The sequence below is a fragment of the Echiichthys vipera genome (assembly GCF_963691815.1).
Source record: "Echiichthys vipera genome assembly, chromosome: 13".
In the NCBI taxonomy this organism is placed as follows: domain Eukaryota; kingdom Metazoa; phylum Chordata; class Actinopteri; order Perciformes; family Trachinidae; genus Echiichthys; species Echiichthys vipera.
In genome coordinates, this window is record NC_139838.1 from 1678207 (window position 1) to 1685555 (window position 7349).

Below are 7349 nucleotides of genomic sequence, written 5' to 3' on the forward strand. Positions count from 1 at the left end.
CTCCAATGTTTTCCGCCTTCCTTTCAATTAATTCTTTCTTCTTCTCCAAAAGTTCAGTTTCCGTGGTTGTGCATGTCCCCAGCAGTCACACAGCACCTTTGTGCGGTTGCTCCTCTCCAGACCCCTTCACCTCGACCCAGTATGTCAGTGACAACTGAACGTCTTCTTTGAGGTTTAATGGCAGCTCGTATCCTTGGTGTTGCATTACTGCCATCTTCTGGAGTTAAGTCAACCGACATGTTATATGGCTCCTACAGATTTTCCTCATCAGTCCAGACATCTTCTAGCTTGTCCACTAACCACACTTCAGTATGTTCTTTACGGTTGTCTGCTCCTAATTTTTTCATTTCTTCCCTCATCATGTCTTTTCTCCCTGATATGCCTACATATTTCCTGCAACTAACAATTAAGAGAGAGATAAGATAATAAGATAATACTTTGTCTGTTACACAAGGGTTACAGAAACTTTTCTTTGACAAGGCTCCAATCACAAGAAACATACACACAGACATATAAGGACAAGACATGGGGTGTTGAGGTATCAGCTGTGGTAGTCATTTTGTGTTGTTCAGTATGGCTATTGCAGAAGGGATGAAGGATTTCTTGCAAATGTTCTTCCGGGCCAGTGGTACATTGAAACGCCTGCCTGATGGTAGTAGCTGGAAGGAGTGATGGAGGGGGTGAGAGTGGTCCTCTGGGATCAGGTTGGCTTTCCTGATCACTGAGCGACTGTACAGCTCAGATAGGGGGGTATGGGGGTAACCAGTTATTTTGGCAGCATGGTTTACTATCCAGGAGAGTCTTGTTGTGTGCTTGATGGTGAGTTGGTTGTACCAGGAAGACATATTAAAAGTGAGAACTGATTCAATGAGGAAGCGGTAGACCAAAGTTAGCATGTCCTTGCTAACCTGAAATGTCCTGAGTTTCCTGAGCAGATGAAGACGTCTTGAATATTGTATTGGTGTGTTGTGAAAAGGACAGGGAGGTGTCTATTTCTGTGCCCAGGTACCTAAATGCCTGCACTTGTTCCACTAGCTGACCCTGTATGTTAAGTGGCTGGAACAAAGGTGATGCCTTGTCTCTGCCCCCACAGCATATCTCCTTTGTTTTTGCTATGTTGAGCTCTAAGGAGAGCTCAACAAAAGTATCAGACAGCTTGTCCAATGCCTGCTGATATCGGGCTAGGGCATCAATGTGGGACATGTGTGCAACCAAGGCAATGTCATCTGCATATTTAAAAAGTGCCATACCCTCACTGTTACACTGGATGTTGTTTGTGTACACCGAAAAGAGGATTGGGGATAAAACACAGCCTTGGGGGAGTCCAGAGTTTAAAATGAGCTTTGTTGATTTAACCCGATTAAAAGACACCTGTTCTGGTCTGTCCAGCAGAAAATGTTTTATCCACAGGGTCAGTGTTGGGTGAACCTGAAGATCTGATAGGTGATGTAAAAGTTTGTTGATGCTCACTGTGTTAAAAGCTGAGGAAAAGTCCTTGAATAAAATCCTGGTGTGTGGGTGTGCTGAGTCCAGGTTTTTGTGTCTAAAAGTATGAGGCTTGCATCCTCCACAACACGTCTTGCACGGTAGGCAAATTGGTATGGGTCCAGTTTGTCTGACAAAATCCCTGATAGGAAGTTACAGACCACCTTCTCCATACATTTGCACAGCACAGATGTTAGTGCCACTGGTCTGTATTCCTTTAGGGCCTAAGCAGGTGCCTTTTTGGGGATGGGAATGATGGTGGTTTCCCTCCACTCGTCAGGGACACAGCCAGAGTCCAGTAGGCATTGGAACAGCCTGGTGAGAACGCCACTTAGCTGAGTGGGGCATTCCTTTAGTGCCCTACCTCTAAGCCTGTCAGGGCCAGAGGCCTTGTGTGGGTTGATTCTGCGCAGTGTGGAGGTCACCAGCTGTTCATCAATAAGGAGGGATTGGCGACTGGAGCTAGTGGCTAGGGGGGCCCAGGTGGATGTTGTGCTGTCCCTATTGAAGCGGGTGAAGAAGACATTTAATTTCTCTGCCAGAGTTGGATCCGGGCAGGCAGTCTCTGCAGGTTTGGGTGTTCTGCCCATCATTATGTTCAAGCCTTGCCATGCTTCCCTCGCATTCCCAGAAATTAATTTCTGCTCCACCTTGTTTTATATATATATATATATATATATATATATATATATTTTTTTTTTTTTAGCCAACTTGGCCTTCCTCCTAAACTCCTCCAGTTCCCTCACCCTGGGTTTATCTCCTTCCAGGAAGGCCTTCTTCTTCTGGACCAGGCAGATTTTCATGTCCTTGTTAACCCATTTTTTATTGTTTGGGAAGATGCTTATTTGTCTGATGGGTGTTACAGTATCCTCGCAAAATAGAATGTAGGAGATAAGTAGGCCTGTTAAAAAGTTAAAATCATTGTGACTGTCGTTAAAAAACAAATTCCAGTCTGTTAATTCAAAACAGCCCCTTAGGCATTCAGCTGCCTCTTTATTCCAGACTCTAACGTGTTGTGTTATGGGTTCCCCTGTTTTCAATCGTGACCTGTATCTTGGCAGTAACAAAATAACATTGTGATCAGAACGGCCAAGGGGTGGGACTGATTTGGAAATATAGGCGTCTGGGATATTACTGAAGCATAAATCTAGTATATTCTGCATTCTGGTGGGGATTGTGACATGTTGCTCTAAATTTGGCAGGTAGGAGGTGATATCGCACTTGTTAAAGTCACCTAGAATAAACACTGGTTGGTCTCCAGTCTGATTGACAGCTCTGTTATAGCTCTCAGCTATGTGTTCAGCGGCTAGATTGAAGTCGGGCCCTGGAACATATACTAAGATGACAGTTATCTGAGAAAATTCCCGGGGTAGATAGTGTTGTCTAAAAGACACAGTCATTGTCTCGTAGTGTTTGCAGGACACAGCCCCCGCAACATACTGTTTGTCGCCCACTTGTCATTGACAGCCATGCAGAGCCCGCCCCCAAGTGACTTCCGTGTTTTTATTGCATCTCTGTCAAAGCGAATGATGGTAAAACCATCTAGCTAGAAGTTTGTATCCTCAGTAAGCCATGTCTCAGAAAAGCAAAAGAGACTGGTTTGCCGATAATCAAGGTTGTATCTGATGAGTGTGGAAAGTTCCTCGGCCTTTTTCCATAGTGATCTGACATTCGAAAGGGTTATGGCTGGGAACGGTAGCCGACTGCCTCTCCTCCTTAATCTGTCCCGTATCCCACCTCTCGAGCCTCTTTTCCTTCGTATCCGCTTTCTCTTGTGCCACCGGAGTATTTCAAGTGGAATGCTGTTTGTATGGAGGGATCCATCGGTTCCCGGCTGGTGTCTCAGCTCCATTAGGTAGTTCCGTGAGTAGGTGCGCCTACCTGGAGCTGCGGTGAGAGACTGCACTGGTTGTACGCAAAGTCCATTTACAAGCTTTAGATTAGCGATCATTAGCCATAAATAGGCTAGGTAGAGAGCGTTTTCACTCAACATCTCGACAAACAAAAACGTAAAAGATGACATACAGAACGGTAACAACTTCACGGTAAAAGACGCAAACGCTGAGCCATGTCAGGAGTCTCTCACACACACACACACACACACACACACACACACACACACACACACACACACACACACACACACACACACACACACACACACACACACACACACACACACACACACACACACACACACACACGAGTGAGGGGGTAAAGGAACAAACGATGAATAGCATAATACAGATAAACCTCTTTCTTTCTTTCTTTCCCTACCACAGGCCACAAATTGACCTGATGGTTTGAAACCTCCACCCTGAAGGGGAAAAAGGATAAAATATGATTAAAAAAAGAAGGTGCGAATACAGCATACATGTATTTGGCCAAACTTCTAACCACAGGGCCCCTACTCACCGTCACCGCTCAGCTACTTTCTACGGCCCCCTTGAAAAAGTCGGTTGTCACTCTTCACCGGGTTGAGACGAAGGATATCTAAACAATCCCCCCCCTTTGTAGCGGACTGGTCAAGCTGTAGAAGGTAAAGGAGCTAAGGTCAGACAGGCAAGCAGGCAGTTCCTGAGTGAGACAGTTTGCACACAATTACATGTCATGGTTTGCACAAAAGGGTGAGAATTTTATTGTTGTTATCATGCATGGGGTTTAGTGTAATCACCCTCTAACGTTCACATTTTGTGTTTACATCAGTTTGGCTCAATATCTGAATCCAAAATAGGGTGGTACCCACAGATCTTCATCTGGGGTCATGGTGATTCATGGGTACTACCCCATGGCGGAACTCACTAAGGAAACCAGGAGAGCTCTGCAGCAAGTCAACACGCAACAAATGACCAACAACATTACCACCACCACAATCAACACAGGGAATAGTAATCTGACAGCGGTGGTTTCCCATCCCCCCATCGTGAGCCAGGACCAAAGGTCCCAGCCGTCATGGGCTTCTGAGTTTTTGCCTTTCTCTCAACAGTTCGTTCAAGTGGGCGACGACATGAGTCAAATTGTCACCTAATGCAAGCACATGGGTGCAGCATTTTGTCCCGATAATGTGGCGCACACCCCCTTGAGAGGCCAGGCTGTGGGTGTGTGTGAGGTTCAGTCTTCCCAGTTAAGAGCCCGCGTTCTTGCACTCACGGTTGGTGTAGGCAGCGTTCCATGCGCTGTTGATGCACTTGATATTCGTAAGGGGACTCCCCATCTGGGAAGTATTTGTGTTAGTAAGGCTTTTGCCACTGCTGACGCATCTTGCATTGAAGTGGGAAAAGCCTCTACATACTTTGAGAACATGTCGACCATAACGAGGCAAAATTTCCTTTCCCTTACTTGGTGTTAGTTCTATGAAGTCCATTTGTAAGTGATCAAAAAGGTCTCGCTGCTGGGGGATGGGCGCTCTGTTTGACCCTAATGCCTCTGCCTGCATTGTTTGTTGCAGAGATCACAAATTTTTGGCAAAAATTTTGTGAGCAAAGTGAGAAACCTTTTGTAAAACCAATGTCTTTGGATATCACGTGTCATCCCCCCTTGTGACATGCTGACGGGTGAGTTTTCACAGGGGACGATGATGCCTGCCCTGGGGAGGGCCTCAAACACCGGTTTGAGGCCCTCCACAGCCTCTATCCGTAAGAGATACTGTCGCTGGCAGGGCCTGTAAGAGGATTTTGTGGTGATTACAAACCTACATTGTGCCGGTGTTGTGCCCACACTTGCGGTGGCACTTGTTTCAGTTCTGGTATGTCATTGACATTATTAATCATTATCTTTCCGTATGGTGCAGTGTAGTGTGATGTAGAGGATACCTCTGGGTTATGAAGTTTTATCTCGACCGTTCCCAGAGCAGTAACTGCCTTTTGAATTGTTACTCGATGCACCTTTAAACCTTCATGATGCTCAATTGCGGGGTCGGCCGTTTGATTTCATCCGGTTGCCTTGATGCATTTTGTCAACCAAGGTTCCAGATTTTGCGGCTCCTCTGTTTTGATCAGGGAAACATACGGGAACTGCGGCACTTGGAAAGAAACATTAGGCAGGCACACAGAGATTGCACAGCGTGTGTTATCCCAATACAGGCATTGCAGTTCTAAACTGTCACACAGAGTACTTTGTTTAAACCATGTTTGTTCAAATAGCATATCTTTCCCTAAGCAGATGTGTTCAGCACAATGCAGGTCAGTGTGACACAAAATACCAGGGTGTGTGTTTTTGGCTGCCGCAGCAGTGAGGCTCGAGTGGGGGAGGGGCCATAGATAGTGGTAAGTAGCCGCATTATCAGGAGAAGTCAGGAAGGCTTTAGTGTATGAATCATTTTTAATTATGGTTAGGCCTTTCGGGCCTGAGTTAATGTTTATGCCTAACACACACATAAGATCTCCAACACATCTCCTGCTCATTTTGGTTGTTGTTTTGAAATTGGTGTGTCGTATAACAGATTCTGTCGCTCCGAAATCTACTGGGAATGTGAGGGGTACATCTGCCACAGTGAGTGTTAGTGTGGGTAGATTCTTATAGGCAGCAAAGTTTAGTTAAGCATACAGTCCTGCAATTTTTGTGATGTGTGTGTTTTCTAAGCATTCAATAGCCTGCAGTACGGAATTTAAACTGTGTCATGGAGAGAGTGTGGATGTGTTGGTGTATTCACGTGTTCCGTTCGGATGGCCTGTGTCCGGTCCAGATGCGCCCCTCACTCTCCCCTGCCCTCCGACCAGTCAATAGCCCCTGTGTCGGAATCCCTGGCGGTTGGTCTGCCATTGTTCACGCTCTGGGCTGTCGTTTCGCCAGTGTCCATGCTTTCCGCAGATGAAACAGCTGTCGTCTCGCCCCCTTGGCCTTCGTCCTCTGTCTCTTACGCGACCTCCGTGGTGATTGTCTCTTCGTGGTAGGTCGGAAATGTTGGCAAAAAGTCAGGTGCCCCGCTGCATATTTTTGTCCTCCATCCTTGGCCTTGGGGAACAGGGCGGCAGCCTCTGTCATGTTTGTCACGCCGTTCAGGTTTTTGCTCCTGGTGTAGTGGGAGCCAACACGTGCACGTAGGTGGGGGGTTGTGTAGATGATCGCGATCGCCGGGGGTCGAGTCCTCTGCCTCTTCCCCTGGATCTGCCTGTCGTGGTGGTCGGCTGGCCACCTCTCCCCCCTCCCCAGTGCAGCCAGGTCATCGAGGGGGTAGAGTGGTTGGTGCAGTTGTGGTGCGGGCTGGGCAGCCTCTTGGATCTGGGGCTGAGCCAGCTGCTCCTGCTGCTGGTTGGTTGGTTGGGGAGCCGGCCTGGTCGGAGGAGCCGAGTCGAGGTTGAGGGTCGCATCTAGTTTAAGACACAGAGAAGGAGGGGGCGGAGAGGTTACCCTTTCTCTGCCTGTCTGCTGCCTTCTGTCTCTCAGCCTGGCTTCCTGTAGCCTGCTATCTCGGCGGCCCAATCAGCTTTGAAAGGCTCCTTTCTTCTGCCCCTCCTGCTCTTTTGCTTTTCCCTGTCATCTTTCTCCTTCTGCCTGAGGTTCCTTTTCAGAATCCAATTGTCTGAGACTAAAACTGCCTGTATTGGGAAAACCGCACTCAGTGGCCCAAAATTTGAATTGGTCAACGTAAGATTCACTGTAGTTTTGTTCATACTGTTCACGGAAGATTTGGGCTTAGGGCTATGCCTTCGTTGCGTTTGCTTTGAGTTGGCCCCATCTCGCTTAGTTTAGGTCTGTCTAGAGCCACACTGGCGTGTCAATTATGTGATTTATTGTTTCTCTTAGGATGCTATTTCTATGTTTTACTGGTAGTAAGTTTGGGCCTAGCTTACCTTGGTTATGCTAAGCTCGTCTTTAGTGATATTGAAATCAATTGAACCATTAACTCTTTAGCTTTAATGCTA